Genomic DNA, 23704 nt, shown 5'->3' on the forward strand with positions numbered 1-23704 from the left:
CCCTCCAGCAAAACACTGGGGCATGTGTTACAGTATTGATATTGACAGATATCTGTGTCTTGTCAACATGGGAGAGCTTTGGGGTATAAACATTATAGTGTTTTTTATAAACATTTTACTTATTTTTTTTTTAAGTTTTTTATTTATTTAATAAATCTCTATGTCCAACATGGGGCTCAAACTCAGGACGCTGAGATCAAGAGCTGCATGCTCCACCGACTGAGCCAGCCTGGTGCCCCTCTAAATGGTCATTTCATTTTAATACACTTACTGCAACTCCTTATCACTAGTAGCATCATTCTGGATATTTTTTCAACAAGCACATTTATCTCTGGTTATTCAAAGTAGTTGGCATGTTGATCTGCAGATTTATGCCTCTTTGAAGAGACTGTGTTTATTATTACTATGTTGAGACAGTTTATCAAGGTTAAAGTATAAATGAAAATAACCAATATCTTACACAGGAGATTCAGGAGGAAAGTTGCAATTCGTTCTTGATTCTGAGTACATGGAGCTTAGGTTGATACTTGATATATACCTGGGAAAGAATATGATGGATGTATTGAAAGTTAATGGGAATAAAAAAATAAAAGGTATATAAACTGCAGTCTTAAAAATGAAGTTAAAATTTTTTCAGCAGTTTGTATTATAGATTGTATAATCCTTTAACATCCTGAAAATAGAAGAACTTACACAGAGATTTAGTGACTTTCGAGTCAAGCAAATTAGTTGATGAACAGGGATCATACAAGAATATCTTTCTTAATAGAAAAGCCTGAGATGAATAAAAACCCTTAAAATCAAAACACTAAAAAGATTAAGCCAATTGAGTTCCAATCAGCATACTTCTCAGTAGGCAGAAGAGTATTTTCAGCAGTGTTCAATGAGTTCTTTTTAAAAAATGATATCTGAGTGATGAAGTGACTGATACTATTACAATATAGGGAGAAACACTGATGGCACTTCTCTCCCTCCTTATTTGCAGCACTTCCTTCAGTGCAGTTGGTGGTCTTGTTACAGACAGAAGAGCCCACTCAGCATATCCAGTGTTAGATATTTCCAACTTCTAACCTTGCATCTGGGAGAGATTGAGGATGAATGCCCTGAGAGCTCTGAGTGTCACAGGATGAAGCTCACGTAAGTGCCAGTGTGAATACATTTATTCCTGGGAGTAAACATTCTTTTCCCTTTCTCCCTGGACTTTGGTAGAATATCTTCTTATGAACTTCTAGGTGGGTACTGTCCTTACCTAACAAATCTGGATTCTGGGTCGTCTGTTTAGTAAATGCTCTCCGAATCTCCAATGTGCCAGACCCATGCAGCTGTTCTTGTTTGATTGTCGACTTAACTGTGAACTGTGCCTCCTGACATTTGCTTGTGAAGATAACTTTGGCAGAGTTGTTAAGAAGGAGAGAAGGAGATTTTGTGTCAGTTAAAATGCATCAACATTTTAATTGTTTTAGTTCATTTTCTGTCCAGAAAGCTCTTGAAAGTTTGCCCATTGCGCCTGGAAATCCTGGACATTTATTCTGCCCTGGGGGCTCTTGGTGCTCGGGTATATCCATTTGGCCCTATTTCTCTTTGGTATGATTTCATGTTTATAAATTATTGTTTTTCCCTTTTGTAATAAGGCACAGGACAAGATACTAGGGAGGAAGAGGGAATAATTACTATTACCATTCATGGGGAAATAGAAATATGGCAAAACTGTCTTGCTTCCTTGGAGCGTTTGGGATGAACTACCATGATTTGGAAGCATTTTGTGAATTTGCAAAGATCTTTAAGACTAACCATAGGTTTCTGTGTTAATTTCATATTGATTTTTAGCAATTTCAAAAGTTTGAGACTTAGCTTAGTATGTGCTTCTAGGCTTTTTAATTAGATCTGTATATATAATCCCAAACTGTTGATGGAAACTTTATGAATTGTTTTAAGGTTTAGGAGAAAGAAAAAGAAAGAAGCATTTTATCCTTTTACTTAGTGGTGATTTTCCTTATGGTGATTGAAGTGAATACAATGGAGAATTTTACTCTTGTTAGAATATTTTGAATATTTTAAAACTTTTATAATACTGGGCTTTCATATCATTCCACTGTGTTAGAGCATGACATTTTCATAATCCAGTGTTAAAATAAACTTCATAAAATAAGAAATTGTTAAGGCTTTATTTTGTTTTAGAAGGAATGTGTATATTTTTCACTTAATTTTCTAGGCTGCTAATTTAGTTACTAAGAGCTTCATAGATTCTCTTTCTATAAACTAGAGAATTATAGGATGATTTACTAAAGGCAGTGCATGTGGAACAAAATCTAAAGGTTTTACAATAGCTGCTTTTCAGTGAAAAATGTGATTTAACTTTTTTTACCTGGATAATTTTGCTTCCTGTATCACTAAGACATGTCTCATCTTGTCTCCACTTTGATCATCTTTCACAGGGATTAATTCACAACCTCCCCGACTTGTCATTTCCTCTTCATTCTCACACACCACCAGCTAGTTCATTCTGTATTTTAGTAGAAAGCCTGCTGTACTTTAGTAAAGGCTTGGCTCTGAGTCTGGTTTATGCCACCAAATAACACTATGATTTGGGGAAGATTATTTGATAATAATCTCTTCATGCCTCACAGAGTTTTGTGATTAAAGACATGAGATAAAATACATTGGGACGCTTTTTAATGTTTAAGTGCCATATAAGTAAGAGGCATCCCACCCTTATTTATGTCATTCCCTTGCTCAGAAATCTTCAACTGTTTTCTGTTCTTAAGTAATCAATTCAAACCTTTCCTATCATTCAAGGACTCCAATCTCCTACCTTAATATTGCCCCTTAATATTACTCCTTCTTTACTTTTCCAATCCTCTTCCATTCCCTCTCATGCACTATTGATTTCAGTGATGTTTTCCAAATTCTGAGCTTTTGTACATGTTAGTTTTTCTACATAGAATTTTCTGGCCCAAATATTCAAATTGTTGTGCATTCAGGAGGTTTTTCATGACTGTGTTCCTACATATGGAAGCAATCTTTCTATTATCTGAAAAACCAAATCTGTTTTTCTTTATTTCATCACTTTCTATGTTATTTATGGTCAGACCTTATTTCCTGTACTTTAGTTTCTTGAAAGGTTCTTTGTACCCCAAAGTACCTAGAATTTCCCACTGCACATTTTAGTTGCTCTGTAATATTTGATGAATAAATATAAAAGAGCATATTGTTTTTCTTTTTTCTCTCTCTTTAAAATTTTTTTTAAGCTTTTGACGTATAATTGACAAAGTAGTAAGATACTTAACATGTACAGTGTGGTGACTTGATATACATATACATCATAATGGGATTCCCCTCATTGAGTTCATTAACATATCCATCATTTAACATATTTACCATTTTTGTGTGTGTAAGAATATTTAAGTTCTACTCTCTTAACAAATTTCAATTATACAATATAATATTATCAACTATAGTCACACATTAGATCCTCAGACCTTATACATCTTATATTTGAAAGTTTGTACCCTTTTATCAACCTCTTTCTATTCTCCCTCTCCCCAGCACCTGGCAATTACTTTTCTACTCTGTTTCTATGAATTCGACTCTTTTTTTTTTTAGATTTCACTTATGAATGATACCCTGCAGTATTAGTCTTTCTTTGTCTGCCTTATTTTACTTAGCATAATACTCTCCATTTGCAACCATGCTGTTGCAAATAAGATGATTTCCTTTTTTTAAAGGCTAAATAATATTCCATTAAATGTATATTTGTGCGTGTGTGTATATACATAGATATATAATATATAGATAGATAGATATATCAAGATACAGATATTCTTGATCCATCATCCGTTGACGAACTCTTAGGCTGTTTCCATACCTTGACTATTGTGAATAATACTGCAATGAACGTGGGAGTACAGATAACTCCTCGAGGTGGTTTTGTTTCCTTTGGATATATATCAGAAGTGAGATTGCTGGATCATATGGCAGTTCTGTTCTTAATTTTTTGAGGAAACTCCATGCTATTTTCTATAGTGACTATACCAGTTTACATTCCTGCCAAAGTGTATCAGGGTTCCCTTTTCTCCACATTCTTGCCAATATTTATTGTCTCTCATCTTGTTCATACCCATCCTAACATACTGGTTTAGGATAACTTCATAGTGATTTTGATTTGTGTTTCTCTGATTAGTGATGTTGAGCACCTTTTCATGTGCCTGTTGGCCATTTGTATGTCTTTTTTGGAAAACATCATCTGTTCAGGTCCTTTGTCCATTTATTAATTTGGTTATTTGATTTTGGTTTTTTTTGCTATTGAGTTGTATGTGTTCCTTATATATTTTGGGTAATAGCCTCTTATTGAATGTGTAGTTTGCAAATATTTTCTTCATTTCCCATTCCATAAGTTGCCTTTTCATTTTGTTGATGGTTTCCTTTGCTGAGCAAAAGCTCCTAAGTTTGATGTAGTCTCACTTGTTTATTTTGCTTTTGTTGCTTTTGATGTCAAATCTGAAAAATCATTGCCCAGACCAATGTCTGTGGAACTTACCCCTATGCTCTCTTCTAGGAGTTTTACAGTTTCAGATCTTACATTTAAGTCTGTAATCCATTTTGAATAGATTTTTATGTATGGTGTAAAATAGGGGTCCAGTTTCATACTTTTGCATGTGGCAATCTAGTTTCCCCAACACCATTTATTAAAGACACTTTTTTTTTTAAAGATTTTATTTATTTATTTGAGAAGAGAGAATGAGAGACAGAGAGCACGAGAGGGAAGAGTGTCAGAGGGAGAAGCAGACCCCCTGCTGAGCAGGGAGCCTGATGCGGGACTCGATTTTGGGACTCCAGGATCATGACCTCAGCCGAAGGCAGTCGCTTAACCAACTGAGCCACCCAGGCGCCCTAAAGACACTATCCTTTCCCTACTGAATATTCTTGGCTCATTTTTCATAAATTAACTAATCATATATGTGTGGATTTATTTCTAGGTTCTGATTCTATTCTATTGTTCTATATGTGTATTTTTATGCTACTAACATACTGTTTTGATTTTGATGGCTTTGTAATATAAAGTCAGAAGTGTGATGCCTCCAGCTTTGCTCTTCTTTCTCAAGAATCCTTTGGCTCCTCAGGGTCTTTTGTGGTTACTTACAAATTTTAGAATTGTTTTTTCTATTTCTGTGAAAAATGCCATTAGAATTTTGATAGGAATTGCATCATTGAATCTGTAGATCGCTTCGGATAGTGTGGACATTTTAACAACACTAATTTTTTGTTTCTTCTTCAATTTCTTTCATCAGTGTCTTATAGTTTTCAATGAATAGATCTTTTACTTCCTCGGTTATATTTATTCCTAAGTATTTTATTCTTTTTTAATGCTATTGTAAATGAGATTGTTTTCAGATGAAGATTTTTTCAGACTTGAAGGATTAATAAAACATTAGTTTCAGAGAAATTAAGACTATCATTTTTCTTATTCCCCGAACTCCTTTCAAGAAGTTTCTGTGCTTAATGGATCCTAAAGAAAAAAAAAATGTTACTATGATGATGATTACAAGTATGTACAGATTGCAAAAATATGTCAACACTAATTTTTTAATTGAAAGTTAGATAATGAGCAAATTTTTCATTAAAAACTACTTTTCTGTGTAGAGATTTGTCATTGAAGGTTATCAATTTCTTCTGACAATCCCCTCAAGTTAGTAATATCTCTTGCTTAGACTTTACTTGCAGGGACAAAATGCTGGAATATTGTGAAGGCAAGGAAAAATTTTTTCTGTACCCTCAACGTCTTCCAGAGAGACAGATTAACAGGAGAAAGAACAACAGCTTTAGAACATGTGCACAGAGGCCCAATAATGAAATTGAGTCCTAAAGAAATGACCAAGGCAGGCAGTTTTTGTACTTTTTAGACAAAGTAACAATAAATCTGTGAGGAGGAGTTGACAGGACAAAGAAAACTTAACTTTGTGATCTTCAATTAGTAAATAATTCGAAACAGAATTTGTGTTGTGTAAATTAGTAAGAAGTAATAAGGGTTGTTTATACAGCCTTCTCAGCTCTAAATTTCCCATCTCTGACAATAAGGATGTCTCTTTATTTTCTAGTACCTGGAGAGTATCGTTCACGTGAGAGATTTATTTCCTGCTTTCAGGGGGACATAGGAGGGTCCAAGTGTCCTTCTTGCCTCGACTGTCTCTTAAGTTAACTTTTATTTGAAATAATCGATATGCCAAAGTGGCCCAATTGCGGGTAGCCTACCCCTGACTCCTACATTTGGAAATAAGAATGAGGAATAAAAGGGACATGTATCTATCCTATTATTTATCTCTTGGCCATATTAGGGATAGTGTGTGTGTGTATGGGAAGGGAGGTGTTGGGGTTGTCCCAGGAAATGTGGGCAAATGACAGGACTTTGAGGCTCATTTGGGAAGATTTTACATTTCATTTGATCTTAATGATAGTTCAAAGTATTTAATAGGCATTATGTTATTTGTATTTGTATAATTGATGGGACATGCTCTTCTCTTATTTCATTAAGGAATTGAATACCTATTTGGAAATGTTACACCATTCCTAAAAGGCAGTAAAAAATGAAGGGAAGAGTTAGATTCACTAAGTGGAACATTTGTCCCAAGTTTACTCTATATTTCTTTTATGTGGGTGTTCTAGTCACTATAATGGCATAGTAAAACTTCCTAAAACTTTAGTAATACAAAACATCATTTATTATTTTCAGAGATTCTGTGGGTCAGAGATCTTTTCAGGACATGATGGGCTGCTTTGTCTCTGCTCCATAATATGTAGGGCCTCACCTGGAAGATATGAAGACTGGAGGCTGGAATTATTTGAAGGTTTCTCTGGGCATCTCTGTCTCTAGCCTCTCTATGTGACCTTGCTAACTTGGTGGGTTTAAGGTAGTTGGACTTCTTGCAAATTGGCAGAAGACTCCCAAGGCTCATGCCCAGAGAAAGAGAGGGAAAGCCAGGAGAAGCCAAATTGCCTTTTTTGACCTACTCTCAGAGAAGTCACACAGCATCTCTTCCTGTATTCTCTTCGTCAAGGCAATCACAGAGTCCTACTCAATTTCAAGGGGAGGAGAAATAGACCACACTTTTGGTGAGAGAGCAGCAAAGTTCCAGAAAAGCATGTGGGACCAGAAATCTCACCCTGGCCATTTTTGGAAGACTGTGATGTATGTGTTGAACTTTCAACTTAAACTATGGTATAGGATTCCAAAATTTAACATGAATTACAAGGCCTTGGTTTGGGAGTGTAGGTCTATTTCAGACTACTATTCTAGCTTTATTTATTTATTTATTTTTTTGGAGGGTTTTAGGATTTTTTAGTTTTTCTTGGTAAGTTGCTTCAGCAATGGTCATATGCTTGACAGCAAAAAATAAAAATTAAATGGCCATATTTAAACAAACATATACTCCTACAATGATTTCCCCAGAAATAATGACCGTGTAGAAGTAATTAGAACTTCAACTGTGTTAAAATTGGCTTCCTTTTGCTGACTTGGTTCAGCAGATGCTAATCAAGATTAGGAGATGCTAATACAAGCTTGTAATTTCAGCATACAATATCCAGAAATGAACGTGAAGAACTCTGTGACCTTCAGAGATGGAATTATGCCCTTTCTAGCAAAGCCTTTTATTTCTAGAATGTGTGCTGTTTTCAGCAGGCCTGAGTCATTAATGTCTGTCTCCTTTCCATGTTGTTCTGGATGGCCAAAGCATCATTATTGAGAAACTACTTTGTGCAGGGCACACTTTTTTCCTAATTGCTTTGCATAGAGATGAGTGCTTTTTCAAGGTTGAAGCCTTTGGATGAGATAGACTGCTACTGAGCTAATCAGAGCATATGTGAGGAGGGTAAGGGGGTCAATGATGTTCTAAGAACAGAGCCTTTTTCTCTTTACCTTTTTCTCTTTTCAAATACAGATCTATTCTACAAACTTTAACATTTTCTTATTGTTGTTTTGCTTTATTCACACCTGTATATTAATTTTCTCTGTCACAGTAATACCCCTTAGACACACACATGCACGTGTGCACACACACACAAACACACACACATATTAATTCTAAGAAAGATTAAAATCAGTATTTCCATGATATGGGCCTTATTTTAGAAAACGGTTCTTTTGTGTTGTTATGAATATTGCAATCAGTTGGTATATTTCTGTTAGCCCACTCTAAATATACACTTTATAGAACTGAAGGCAGAGAATACATACTTCGGCCTGCAACTTTATGCTTCTAGAGTAGTCAAGATTTTAGTATATGTCATGATCTAACTAACTTTTAAGGCATAGTGGTAGACCACTTTTTTTTTTAATAGACTTTACTAGGTTGATAGTAAAGTAGTAAGTTGATATGTTGACCGCTTAAGTCTATACTTCAAGTGCCATTTTTTTATTCACTAATTTTTATGCATTTTGATTTAACTCATTATATTTTTGCCCTGAAATAATTCATGCAAAATGTGCCATTCAGAAAAGCAGAGTATATCCTGCATGATTGTTAATGTATTTTTTACATGGATTTAGATAGCTGAAGTGCAAAATGAAAATGGACTTCTTGCTTCAATAATGAATATTTTAGTCCTTGTCCTCAGGGAGGTGAAAGTGCTGATGATGTAGCTTCATGACGTGCAAGTCTTGGTATTAGCATTACTTGGAGTGGAGAAACTCAAATGAGGTATTTGTGATGCACTTTTCTTACCCACACCCATGTTTGTGTGGCCCAGTGACATCTGTAATGAGGTGTCTCTCAGGGTCAGGGTGCAATATTAGTTACCAGCATTCTGTGATTTCTCCAATGGTTCAGTGAACCAATGGTGTTTCTAGTAATAAAATAGGAAAAGAAAAAAGGAAAGAGGGACAATGCAAAAATGAATAAAGGAAAATACATCTATGTGTAGGCAAGAAAGCGAAGATTAGATTAGCCATACGGAAGCAATTCCTGTCTGATTTGTTGAATAATATAATTTGAAAAAATGAAAAAGGAAAATTGAGCCAAAGGAAATAGCATGGGCATATGGACCAAATTGAGTCAAGATTATAAAATTAGAATTTAATTTTTTTTTGCCATCTTCTGTTTCTCTAAATGTTTATTTCTGTTCAGAATCTATGGCTATAAAGACATATGCATCTTTTCTCTGCATGTTTTGAAATGTTTTTCTGAAGTCTGGGCTATACCAAAATTTTAGTTGTTTATTATGAACTTTAGGTTGCTTAGTAACTTTCTATATTCAATAATAATAATGCCAACAATATATTAAATATCTACTCTGAACCAGAAATTACACACACACACACACACACACACACACACACACCCCTTAAGAGTAGATGAAGGTGTGCAGAATTTACTACCTCAAAATATTCCTTTTTGGCATATGGGTTATTTTAGGCTGATTATTTTTAGGAAACAGAAGACAGGAAAAGCTCTGAAAACAGTAAAACTTACCCTTTTGTAAGAGACATTTATATATATAGGGGAAATCCCTCTCTGTACCATGAAGTGAAGGATGACCCCAAATCCCTAGAGACTGCTATTAATGAAGAAGGTAATGACTTAAATCTGCATAGAAACCTTACCCTTGTTCACTGTGCTTTTCTTGGTAACCTCCCATAACTGGCCCCCCACTACCCCAACATGTTCTTTTGTCTTTAGCTGGAGATGGTATTTAAGGTGGTAGCTTGGGCCATTTGGGGTAGTTACTCAGCTTTCCAGGGTGTCTCTCATGTATACTGGAGGTACACATGCTATTAATCTTCTGTTTGTTTTTCTTCTGTTAATCTATCTTATTTTACAGGGGGGTCTCAGTCAAGAAACTTGAAGGATAGAGGGAAAATTATTTTTCCTTCGCCACATAGATCATTTTGATTTCATTATACATATGGCAAAACTGAGATTCAGAATGTTTGCCCAGAAGTACATATTTTTTAATTGGCAGGCCCCAAACTACATCTTCATAAAAAGTCTGTCCTTTCCCTACTGTTCTGTCATATCTGTTGGTCACAAGTAAGTCATAAAATTTAGAATGATAGTTCTTAATGTAGCTTCTGCTTACCAGATGCAATTATTTATAACTCTGGTCAGATTTTAAAAGGAAGTTCCATTGTAAGTGGAAAAAGGCTTAAACTTGTGTCAGGATATTTGAAGTTGCCCATTGATATTATGGTTTTGTTTTGTTTTGTTTTGTTTTGGTTCAGTTATGTCATCTTAAAAAAAAAATGTAATCTTTATCTTTTACCAGCTAATCTACAGTTAAAAGGTCCTTTTAGAAGAATGAATTATAGATCAGAGGTTTATATTATAAGCAAAAAGATCAGAAAAAAGGGAATTTAGTTGTTGCCTTAATAACATTGATAGCAAACAGATATAGTCTCTATGCTTCTGCTTTCTCCATTTTTCTGCTTTTACTAATCACACTAGAATTTAATCTTGGTCGTATCCTCCTTCTCTTACCACTCAATTTTCAAAAAGACCTAGTTCAAATGCAGCCTGTTTCCAAAGCTTTCCTTAATACCTTTCTTCCTTCCCCAAATAAAGCAAGAATCTAGTTTCTGTTTTCCTGTAGCATGTTGCTTGGCTCTTACAGCACGGTTCTAAACTAACATCGTTGAGCAAGAATTCCTGTCCCCTCAGTGGCCTTTCTAGCTGGACTACGAATCACACTGACATGAGACAGATTAACAGGAGAAAGTCAAATTTAATAGGTGTACGTATGGGGAATCCACATAAATATGGAAATTCCAAAGACAGGCAAAATGAGGTATAAATGTGATTCTGAGGGGTAGGAGTCTGGGATTTCAGATGAAAGGAATGCAATTCTTGGGCCAAAAGAAAAGTAGTATTTGGTAATTAGATGTTTGCCCTGCCATATAGGTAGGTCACCCAGATAAAGTTTATCTCTGCTAATAACCCTTATTCTGGGAAAGACCCCCAATTCAGATTCTTGTGTGTGATTAAGAGAGGGACAGAAGTTTCTCTTGAGCCTCCAGGGTTTCAAATGCCTTCAGCTCAAAATAATCCATATTCTGGGGGAGCTGTCCTGAACCCCTTCATGGTTGATTAATTATTAGTTATTTATAAAAGTCTCTTTTCTGTCTTTTAAGAGTAGCCCTAGTGTCCTCCCCAAAAATTCATCTTACTGGTTCATCCTTGATAACATCTCAAAAAAATGTAGGTTAACCAAAATATTTGTTACCATCTCTCTGTGACTTCCTTTTATCCTCATACTCTTAATTATGTTTCTGTTGATGTGAAAATAGCAAATAGCCTGTTGGCATTTTTAGCATTTGCCTAGCACACCAGTAGAAGAACATACTGGAGAAGAATTATTAATTGAAATTTCAAAATCTAATATAAGTAGTCATTATGGGGGGAATCTATCTCTGGATAATTTTTATACCAAGTGTATAATTTAGTATTATTCATGAATTACATATGGAGGGGATGAGGCTGGAAATGAGGGCTAGGAATGACACCTTTAGGTTTTATTTATAAGATATTAATTCCTCCTTGATTCCCATTCGTAGGTTCACAGATTTCCATTCAGTTTAGATCACAGTTCGTACTACTCACTTCTCTCCTGCTTGATTTTCAATGTGGGTTTTCTCCATCCTATATCCTATGAACAAAATAAATCCTTCTATTACTTCATTCAATAGATCAATGTCCTATGCCATTGTATTTATTTCCATATGTTAGTATTCGCAGCTGCCTTTGTTCAGTACCAGCAATCAGGGCAGTTTGATATTGTTTGGTTCTCTAGCACAGAAGGGAAGTGGCCCTGTGGCTAACTAGAATGACCTGGTGGTAACTTGTGGATATTTATTCAGGAAGGTACGTCCTTTAGGGGCTCCCTCTGTTCGTCTCAGTGCAGAGCTGGACTTCCTATTTAAAACTTGGGCTATAATGGGCTGCACTGTAGTTATTCTTTTAAAAAGAAGTGTTGATATTTCATTCAATTCCTATATTTCTGAGAAAGGCCAACAAATATTTCTCTTTTCTATAACATTAGTTTAGTTGTAATTTTAGTGGGGAAAATGCCTTAAGTAATTTAACTTGGGATTTACAAAAATTAGATGAGCAGGAACAGAGCTTGAAATGTAAGTGGAGAGCTGAGCTGCTGTACCGGGTCTTTGTTCTTGAGAAAGTTGCCAGACTGCTTACGTGTGAAAGAGAGAATGTGTTAGGGTCCCATGGTGCCTATTAAGGCTTTCAAAGTAACAACTGAACTTCACTGGGCTCTGAGTGCTTGAGGTAGATAGATGGCTGATGCTTGGATTCAAATGCTACTCCTGCCTGAAGGCCCTATTTTTTGAAATACTGAGATAGCTTGTAAATTCGCTGAATGCAAGGGAATAAAAGTGACTGTTATTCACCAATTAAATTCCTTCCTCCCAGTGCAGAAATCAATCCTGTACTTTAGTCAGTGGGGGAGATAAAACTCTAGGACAGCAACCAGCTATGGTGGCAGAAGGAAAGGCAATGAGAGTTTAGAGACAGGAGCCACGCTTGGCTAAAACAGGGGAAGAGAATGGACTCAAATTGGCATTGGGTGTTCACTCAAGGGCATGTATCCTCTGTCCTCGGCATAAGCTGATAGAATAAAAATAGACCACATGGGGCAAAGGGCTGACTTAAAAAATTAGTTCAAGCAGCTTGGTTGCCTCCCAGAGATGTGGAGGGGCATTCTGCGGTTACATCCCAAGGGTGGACAGGAAGCAATACTGTTTTCACTTTGTTTGCCATGACTATTAAAGAAAAGTCCAGGAGATGGCTGTTGGAGTAATGAAACCAGCGTATTATGGGTGAGTGGATACCAGGTGACTGGGAGCATTGTGGACTGAATGCAAAGTACATTAGAATGAATAACCCAAGGCAGTGATTGTAATTGAGTGAGATTAAATTGGAAAACTTTCAGGGGCCATGACGAAGGCATTATATTGCTCACAGCACTAGAAGACAACATGCATGTAAATTAATTGAGCTCATGTAGGCCAGAACCTGGATCAGAACATCTATATTTCGAAAATGGTATTTATGGAAAATTATGCATTTGATGGGTAGTTATGAGTAATTAGTGGTAGAAAAGAATTCTTTCCCTCTTGAGTGAAAAAGCAACCCAGGAGTCCTGGAATAGTGAATTCGCTCTAGAATTTTCCCCATGTTCAGTTTCCCATCCCTAGCGGATCCCTGCCTTACAGAAACAGGGACTGTGATTTATCCCTGCTGTGGAACAGGTGGCTCCACGTCCTTCATTATACCTGAGCAATTTGTGATGGTTCTGTCACACTCTCAATTTGCTTGCCCATGGATTGGTGGGTCTTTTGGGGTCACAGTAGAAAAAAAGCAATCCCAGAAGTTCCTCCTTTTAAAATGGTATTCTTAGGATAATCTAATGTTTTCACTATTTTACATCAAACGCCATTGCAAGAATAGCTCACAGGATTGCAGCCTTGAAGAAGCATGGGGCTGGAGCTTCAGAAGCCCCAGCTTACCTTGTGTTCTTTTTTGTAGGGCTCTGAATAAGCCATACACAGGGAACATCACAGTGGTAACTCAGCTTAGTGATCACAATTTCCTGCTTTGTATTTTTGAAAAGTTTTACTTCTCAAAGGGCCTAGATCAGTAAGCCCTCTACATCAAACTTGGACAGGATTTTTGAAATTTCATTTAAGCACAGAAATTTAAAGTTGCCTGTGATTGTAGCGTGCATTATCCCCAAAGTGAATTATTTCACATGTTGTGCTTCTGTGCAAAACAAAAATGCACATGTCCACACATGTGTACATCCACACACATATGTTTAAAAGGGTGTTTATTGATGAAAGTGTTTTTGGTGACCACGTTTTCAGGCCATATGTGTAGCAAAAGATGCAGTCATGTTTTACCCTGTGAAGTGGGGTAGGTAGCCCTATTGTGTCTATTTGCACTTTGGGGGAAATGAGTTTATTACACAAGATAGCCAGTTATGAGCAAGGACGTGAGTGAACAAGAGGCAGAGGATGATACGTTGAAGAAAGAAAGGAGAGAAAAGGATGGTAAGGAATGTGTCTTACTTGGGGGTAGTGCTTATATGACCTGAGAGATAACATCATGGGAGGTGGGAATGGAATTTGGGAAGCCCAACTCTTGACAATTATATGTAGCTTTAAATGATCTCTTGCTGTTAGTCATCTATACTTAATATTGAAGGGGAGCAGAATTTGCCACTCCAAAATATCTCTTTGGCATGAAGATCTTGAGCTGCTTATTTTTAGGAAACAGCAGACACAGGAGAAGCTCTGAAGACTGAGTAGAAGTTATCCTTTTGTAAGAGACATTTAGATTTATAAGGAAAAAAATCTCCATTTGTAAGAGTGTTTCCCTCTCTGTCCCAGGAGGAGGAGGATGACAAAATCTACCCTCATCGGTGGGGCAGGCAACTAACTTAAATCTGCAAACAGCCAGACCTTTATTTACTGTGCTTTGCCTGATATCTCCTATACCTGGTTTCCCTCACACACAATATCTTTCCTCTTTAGCTGGAGATGGTATTTAAGGTGGTAGCTTGCTTTTCTCCTGTTAATCTGTCTTGTATTACAGAGGAGTCTCAGTCAAGAACCTAGAAGGGTAGAAGAAAAAATTATTTTTCCTTCCTCTAATATATTTTTCATTCATTGCATTGGAAATTCAAAGTCCACCACCTTTCTCTTTCTCCCTTTCTCTTTTTGGTGAGTCACCCCATTGTTTTGTCTTTCTTAATCTGGAAACACAATAACCAAAATAACATCATCAACAAAAATAATAATTCTTCGCTTTGCATTTTTAAATTCCTTTCATTTTGCTTATTTTTATTGCGTCTTTTGGTGTTCTTCTGAAAAAAGGTTTGCATACAGGAGGTAGGTAAATATGAAACTGGCTGCATCAGGGGTCATACAGTTGAGTCTAGTGATCATGAGTTTCTGATTTCTGGCCTGTTTCTTATGCTTCTTCTTCTTTTTTTTTTTTTAAGATTTTATTTATTTGACAGAGAGAGCACAAACAGAGGGAGAGAGAGGGAACAGGTTCCCTGCTGAACAGGGAGCCCGATGTGGGACTCTATCCCAGGACCCTGGGATCATGACCTGGGCCGAAGGCAGCCGCTTAACCGACTGAGCCACCTAGGCGTCCCACTGTTTCTTATGCTTCTAAGCATAATGGCAGAAAACCTGACTTGTCTTTGCTCTGTTTCCTATACATGAAAAGCCCTGTTGCAATGACATTGGTTTGATGTCTTTAAATCACATAAAAGTTACTAAGTGTAACACATTTTTCCAAATTTTATTTTGCTTTTTAATTCATTTTCACTTTTTTTACATGATGCTGTTCAAGATTTTACATATGTGCACACACACACATGCACATACACATAAATATGTTTCTTTTCCTGAGTTATTTACTGTTTTTTAAGTCCTTGCTGTTTCTGAACCAGTTCTATAATAATGTCTTCAGTTTTTTGATACACTTTTTTTTCTTTAAATTAAATTGTCTGAGATTTGTATCAAAGTATGCTATGAAGTGTAAATGTGCTTTTTAAAAAAAGTAATTGTTTATACCACCTACTGAATAATTTACCCCTTTGTTATTGGTATCCATGATCCTTTATATCACATATTAAATTCTTTTGTACACAGAGGTCTATTTCAGGGTATCTTTGTGGTTTTCATTATGTCTGTAAATTTTCTTGCCACTATCACACGATCTTATTATTATAGATTTTAAGTACACTTTTATATTTAGCACAATAAATTTACCTCCATTATTTTTCTTTGTCAAAAATATATTAACTGTTAGACATGTCAATTCCAGTTTATATACAGGGAACCACTGTGATAACTTCAAAAACAGTTCATCTGAATTTTATAGGCAGTGGCATTAAATCTATATATTAGTTTAGAAGAATGTGTATTCATAAATAAATCAATTTTCTTTTTAAAGATTTTATTTATTTGTTTGACAGTGAGAGAGAGCACAAGCAAGGGGAGCAGCAGGCAGAGGGAGAGGGAGAAGCTCAATGTGGGGCTCGATCACAGGACCCTGAGATCATGACCAGAGCCAAAGGTAGACACCCAGGTGCCCCAGTAAATCAACTTTCTGATTTATAGTAGTGGAATAGTTTATGATTTACTCAAATTTTAATATTTTATATGTTTTTTATGAAGATCCTACTGAAATTTTGCTTGCTATCTGAAAGGAATTTTTTATTATAGTTTATAGTAGCTAATTTAAATTATTTGCTTTTATTATTTTTTTCTTATAAGAGGCTACACTAATTAATTCCATTGTTAACTATAAAATTTTATAGATCATATGGGGTTTTCTCAGTATAGAATTATACTAATGAGAACACTGTTTCTTTGTGTATTTGTTAGAGCATTTAGAAAAATGTTAAATAATATTAGGAAATTCAATATGTTAATCTCATTCCTGAAACCTTTAGAATTTGATCACCAAAAATGGTTTTGGTCTGATTTTAAGATACATTAATGGTGAATTGTTCATTTCTTAAAATATGTATTGATAGTAAGTATTGAATATTATCACATGTCTTTTGGAGTCTATTGAGATTATTAAAAGTATTCTCTTATTTGAATACTGCTGTTAAAAAGATTTTCTATGATTTGTATTCCTGAATTAAAACCGGCTTGGTCATGGTAGAAGCACTGTTGAATTTAATTTGCTTGTATCTTATTTAGAAATATTCATACCTATATTCATAAATGAATTTTCTTTAAGGTTAGTTCTATGTGTCAAATGTAATAATATTAGTCAAATTGAAGTTTAATATTATAACAGAATTTAAGTGAATATAGAGTAGCAGGACATTTTCAAACTTTTTATGCCATTCTCTGCAAGGCACCTGACCATGCTTTTCTTAAGGCAGCATAGTTTTGAAAAGCCACACATTTGCATAATGTCTTTGCTGTTGTTCCTTTGTTCTTTGAGTTGTACTGAACTAATTGCTTTAGAAAGTTATTTCCCAAATTCTTCCCACAGGAAACATTTAGGTAAATCAGGCTCTTCAAAGTTAGAATCAGGGACTTGGTACTGCTGGTGTACATCCTAGAACATCAAAGAGCAAGACTAGAGACTCTGAAGAAACATAACATCAAAAATTCCTCCTCCCACCACTCCTTTGGTTAAAATGTCCATTCTGACTAGAAAGGAATCAAGAAGGAACCAGGAAAAAGGCAATATTGCTGCTAACAAAGTCTTAGGAAAAGGCATTCCTTCACATTGATTCTGATGAGGGACTTACATGCATCAGACCATCAAACTTTCTTCAGATACTTCCATCCAAAGTCCCTTTTTCCTAGCTTCTTTCTTTAATGGTGTGTATTGCAATTATCTATTCCTTAGGAATGTGAAAGAAGTTACTGAACTGAAAGAAGTTACTGAAAGCTACTGAAGTCACTTTCTTTTGAGACATTTTGTAATCTTTTCCACAATTCCACTTTTTATTATGGCTTTTTTTTTTTTTCAGGTTTTCTACTTCTACTTGAACTAGATTTTGTAACTGTGTTCCCAGAAAGGAGTACATCTCATTGACACTTTTAAATTTACTATTGCAGAATTGTACATACATAATTTAAAAATCTTCTCTGTTGTTGCTTATATAGGTCCTTTGATGATTAATCATTAATTTGGTAAACTATTTCAGGTGGATCCCCCTGAGCTATAGTTCACTCTGAAGGTTTTGCTGAGATTTTTCCATTAATTTCTAATTACAACAGTAGAATTAAATTTCTTTTTATAAGCTTTCTTGTACTATACATGGCAGTTGTAACTTTGACACTCTTATCATGTCACTTGGATTTCTGTGTCTGGGTGCTCTGTGGGCACAGTGTCTTTTCTTCATTCAGAGTTCTAAATTTGCCCTTGGCAGTGAGCTGTCTCTATTTTATGACATGCTGATCTATGAGCTATATCTCTCCTTTGTCTGTTGTTGTAAACAAACCTGAGATGACTGGGAGTATTTCTCTAGTGAATGAATAGTCTGCTTAACATTCTACAGTTTCAAGCATGACAATATAAGACACTCATAAATACCCTGGTTGTCTTGCCTCATCACTGACTTTCAGGAAATCATACTTAACTTTCATATCTTTCCTTTGGAATGAAAACTTGGAGGCCTTCTGAGAAGCTTGAAAACAATTTCATTGAAAGATGAAGGACTTCTTTGTATTAGCCAGGTATGGAAGTAAAGTATATCTGGTTGTTTTCTACTCTTTCAGCTTTCTATTGACCTTCATTGGATATGAGATTTAATTCCCTCAGACTCCTCACAACATATGGTAAATGATTAGGAACCAGTGATTCCCATCAATTGTGGAAAGTGACAGGACAAACATCTGAAAATGCGAACATTTTTTTTTTTGTATGTGTAATGACTGATTTGCCATGAGCCACCTACATCTCTCTGTTTTCCCTTTTACAAAGACATGGATCTGCCAAGCAGCTCATCTCTCTATTGGGGCATGGAATAGAATTTTTCTTCCAATTGGTGATTAAAAACCTACTGATTGCTTTTACTTGAATCATTCTGTAGTATAGAAGCATAGACTCTACTTAAGACTGATCTTTTTTAAAGTAAACCTATCATCCATGCTATACTGTTTTATTTAATAATAGCCTTTCTCACTAGCTGAAGTCATATTTTATATTTTAATTTATTGATTGGTATTTATTCTATGAAAATATAAGCTATATCAGACTAGGACTTGTCTGTCTTACTCTCTATCATATCTCTGTTGTCTAGAATAGTGCCAGGCATTCAGGAGTAAATCGTTCCAAACTTTCTGATATATTTGCCCTTCTTTTTATTGGCGTGGATTAATATTTACATTTTAAGTTGAATAGTCTCATCTATATGTATGTTAATATTATAAGCTACCTCAAATCTTTTTAAAATATATTAGAGTACAAATGAATAATAATTAAGAAACCAACCAGCATAATGTACTTAGAGATATGGCCTGAATTTTCTTAAATTATGTTGTTATATTAAAAATATGTCAAGAGAAAAGGGAAATAGATATTCTCATGTACTGTTGTTGAGCATATGAATTGGTATAACTTTATGAAAGGCAGTTTGGCAGTATCTAGCATAATATAAAAAGCACACACCTTTTGACATAGTGATATCACATTATCAGTGTTAGAAATGTTTATAAATATAGTCATGCCAGTGCACAAAGATTTTTGTAAATGAATATTTATTTCAGCATAGTTTTATTTATTTTATTATGTTCAGTTAGCCACCGTATAGTACATAATTAGTCCTTGATGCAGTGTTCAATGATTCATTAGTTATGTATAGTTTTAATAGGGGCACTGGGTGGCTCAGTCATTGAGCGTCTGCCTTCAGCTCAGGTCATGATCCCAGGGTCCTGGGATCGAGCCCTGCGTAGGGCTCCTGCTCGGCGGGAAGCCAGCTTCTCCCTTTCCTACTCCCCCTGCTTGTGTTCCCTCTCTTGCTGTCTCTCTCTCTGTCAAATAAATAAATAAAATCTTTTTTAAAAAAAGTATAGTTTAATAACAAACAAAACAAAACAAAATCAACCCCTCCCCTCCACCAGACAAATCTGGAAGAAAATCTAATGACCAAGAATCATTGAAAATTATTATGGGGTATGATCTGATGTAAGATTATGAATCAGTTAAAAAAAAAAAGGAAAAGAAGTAGTTCTGCAAGTTCTGACATGAAAAGGTGCCCAAGACACAAAATAAACAAGTTGCAGAATAATGAAGTAGTATAATTTTTTTAAAGATTTTATTTATTTATTTGACAGAGAGAGCACAAGCAGGGGGGAGCAGCAGAGGGAGAGGGAGAAGCAGACTCCCTGCTGAGCAAGGAGCCCGATGCGGGGCTCGACTCCAGGACCCTGGGATCATGACCTGAGCTGAAGGCAGATGCTTAACAGACTGAGCCACCCAGGCACCCCGCGGTAGTATAATTTCGCTTTTAAAAGGTTTTTATTTTCATATATACATAACAGTAATTTAACAAATACTAGTGGAATTACCAAAGTAGTTAGATTTTGTATTTTAAGATTGAGAGCCAGTTTGTCAGAAACATAAACCAAGTAAAAAGAACAGTGTAATGACTTAACTTTTGGTGAATGTATCACAGAATCATGGATATTCTCCAGGTGAGGTTCTAAGAAATCATTTAGTTGAAGGAGTGGAAGAAATTTTCCTCAGTCCAAGGTTCTTCCAGCTGGACAAAGAATTAAATTTACATGAGAAAGATTAACAGGAGGAAAAAAACAAAGTTTTATTATGTGGGCATGGAGGCCCAATAATGAAACTGAGTCCTGAAGAAATGACCAAAGCAGGCAGTTTTAATACTCTTTAGACCAGGAGACAATAAATCTATGAGGAATTGACAGGACAAAGAAAATTTAACTTTGGGAGCTTCAGTTAGTAAGGAATTCTGAACAGAATTTGGGCTGGGGTAGTAAATTAGTAAAAAGTTATAAGGGTTTGTTTTGTTTTGTTTTTTTTAAAGATTTTATTTATTTATTTGACAGAGAGAGAGATAGTGGGAGCAGGAACACAAGCAGGGGGAGTGGGAGAGGGAGAAGCAGGCTTCCCGCAGAGCAGGGAGCCCGATGTGGGACCCGATCCCAGGACCCTGGGATCATGACCTGAGCCGAAGGCAGACGCTTAACGACTGAGCCACCCAGGTGCCCCGGTTTTTTTTTTTTTTTTTTTTTTTTTTTTTTTTTTAATGCACCATTCTTGGCTCTAAATTTCTTCTTGTTGGTGATAAGGATGTCTCTTTACCTTTTGGCACAGGAGTGTACCTTTCACGTGAGAGATTTATTTCCTGCCTCCAGGAGGACAGAGGAGTGTCTGAGTGACCTTCTTCACAGGCTGTCTCTTAAGTAACTTTTATTTAAAATAATATCCCCAGGTGGCATATTTGGGGGCAGCCTGCCCTTGACCTCTACATAGTGTAGTGGAAAGGAATGTGATTTGGGGACTATAGACAGGGTTGATTTTTAGCTATGACCTTTGATTGCTATGTAATTTCAGATCATTACTTACATTCTCTGAGCCCCACTTTCCTAATATATAAATCGGAGATACTAAGAATGGTTGATGTGCATTGAGGGCTTACTATGTGCTTGAATACTTATTTAAAGCCTGTATCACCAAGCCCGTAAGGAAAGTAATTATTTCCGCTTTACAGATAAAGAAACTGAGGCACAAATTAAGTAACTTGTCCCAATAATATAGTTAAGCAAGTGTTAGACTTGACATTCTAACCCCTGCAACTGGACTTTGTATCCTAGCCACTTAAGCAACATTCCATACTATTCCCTGTTGATACTCATAGCTAGTTTGCTAGAAAAAAGATATTTTATTTGACTGTCATAGCAGAATGCCTGACATGTGGTAAGCTGTCATTAAATAAAGTTATTTTCTTATTCCAGAAATTATGGTACTGTGTTCTGTTGGGTCTAGAGAGCAGAGGACTGAAGAGCCAAGCCTTTGTTTAGTATTTTAGACTTCAACAATTTAATTAAATGTATGCTTGCAAAATATAAATTGTACAAAACTGATTCATATGTTACAACTAAAAAATAATTAATACCCAGGCTGGTGAAGTTTTTCCCCATAATCAACCAGCTAATGAAAAGCAGAACTTTTCCTTCATTTTCCTTCCTTCCTTCCCTCCTTCCCTCCTTCCTTCCTTCCTTCCTTCCTTCCTTCCTTCCTTCCTTCCTTCCTTCCTTCCTTCCTTCCATTTCTCTCCCTTACTCCAGTCTTCTTTCTTTCTTTCCATACATAGGGTGTGTTGGGATGGCATATACTTGGAACAGGGGTATATGCTACCTTTAACATTAAAATCTGAGCACCTAAGTTAATGAACTCTTAAAGAAACTGCTGCAAGTTTGGCAAACCCATAAAAATAGCAACATGATTTGGAGCTTGATCACAGACAGCCAGAAGTGGGGATCTGAGGGTGGGAAAGGGTCACTCTACGGCTGCCAGCCAGATGACTGTACACCTGCAGGAAGGATGGGTGCCAAATAAACTCAGATGGAATCCTGATACTCAGCAGTGGAAGATAAAATGGATCCCTAATTAGAAATGTACAATTGGGGGCGCCTGGGTGGCTCAGTTGGTTAAGCGACTGCCTTCGGCTCAGGTCATGATCCTGGAGTCCCGGGATCGAGTCCCACATTGGGCTCCCTGCTCGGCAGGGAGCCTGCTTCTGCCTCTGACCCTCCCCCCTCTCATGTGTTCTCTCTCTCTCATTCTCTCTGTCTCAAATAAATAAATAAATAAATAAATCTTTAAAAAAAAAAAGAAATGTACAATTGGGAGAACATAATATATTGATGGTAAGCATACAGTGATGTAGCGTGTGAGATTGCAATGTGCCACGATTATCACACCTCACATTTGAGGGAGGTTAGCAGAGCCATCTGAACAAATTGAAGGATGGAAGGGCATAGCTACTGGAAATGTAGTCTTTTATTAACATAGACTATTAGGTAAAAAGCAACTTAGAATCCATGTTGGTTTTGGTGAGCACCAGGTGTTTTATGCAACTAATGAATCGTTGAACACTGCATCAAAAATTAAAGATGTACTATGTGTTGGCTAACTGAACATAATTAAAAAAAATAAAAACAATGGTCACCAAAAAAAAAAAAAAAAAAGGAATCCATGTTGGTTCTTAAACTTTGCCCAGTAGCAGAGATGAATGACTTTATAGTTCTCAGGAATTCATTCCTGGAATGCTTCAAAAATGTTTTAAGAATTTCTAGCATGAGGGTCTGCGGTAAGCTCAGAATGTGTGTGTGTGTGTGTGTGTGTGTGTGTGTGTGTGTGTGTGGTAGGGGAGGAGGCAGTGAAGCGACGATCCTATAGTAGTGTTGGGCAGGAGCAATCCAATTTTATTTCCCGATTCTTATGAACCATATTGGTAATTTGACACAGAGCTCATGTGATGGAATTAATAAACTTAAGTGATGCTCTTATTTCAATTTTGGTTTATAGAACTTTGAAACCTTGCTATTTTATTATTTTGCTGTCAGTTTTCCCTGGAGTAAACCTTGGCATAGGTTCATTTGATTTTTTTGTAATGTTAATACTATTACTGCTAGATATTTATTTTTAGCAACATTGTGAGCTTTTATATGATGTATTTTCTCTGCATCTTTGCAGGATACATTTTGAGTTTTTAAGGTATATTTTTGGTTGGCATTGTATCATTGTCAAATGCATTATCACACTGCCATCCCAATTCTTATTCAAAATGTACAAGGTAAAACAATTCAGTTTGTTTTCTTAACAAACTGAACAACAAAACCAAAAAAAAAAAAATACCTAATTTGTAATAGAGTGATCTCCAAATTGAGGAGGTCAGGAGGGAGAAAATATTAATGCAAATTTGATGTAATTTAGAACATTGATTAGCTTAATCTGTGAGCTGTCACTCAGGTATTGAAAGTAAACTTTTCCAAACACTAGGATAAAATAGAATGTTGCATATTTGCATTAGAATTGTTTTTTTTTCCAAACTGAATTTCTATGCAACTTTTCTTTTAATTCAAAAAGGCATAGTAATTAGCTCAGCTGATGATCTCGACGTTGGTCACACTAATTTTTCTTAAGTGAATTAATTTTTGAGTTGTGTAAAAATACTCTCA

At 35.9% G+C, this 23704-nt stretch overlaps 1 long non-coding RNA gene across 1 annotated transcript in view; it reads left to right on the plus strand.

The window, feature by feature from the left end:
* The window catches only part of LOC123860983 (uncharacterized), a 955410-nt gene that overhangs the window by 167843 nt on the left and 763863 nt on the right, over positions 1-23704 (plus strand). Inside the window, exon 3 of the long non-coding RNA XR_010412903.1 lies at positions 986-1137. This is a non-coding gene — a long non-coding RNA (uncharacterized LOC123860983). The remainder of the gene's footprint in view (positions 1-985; positions 1138-23704) is intronic.

Source organism: Mirounga angustirostris, unplaced genomic scaffold, assembly GCF_029215605.1.
Source record: "Mirounga angustirostris isolate CCGP_5_RB_7025 unplaced genomic scaffold, mMirAng1.0.hap1 SCAF_7, whole genome shotgun sequence".
Taxonomy (NCBI): Eukaryota; Metazoa; Chordata; class Mammalia; order Carnivora; family Phocidae; genus Mirounga; species Mirounga angustirostris.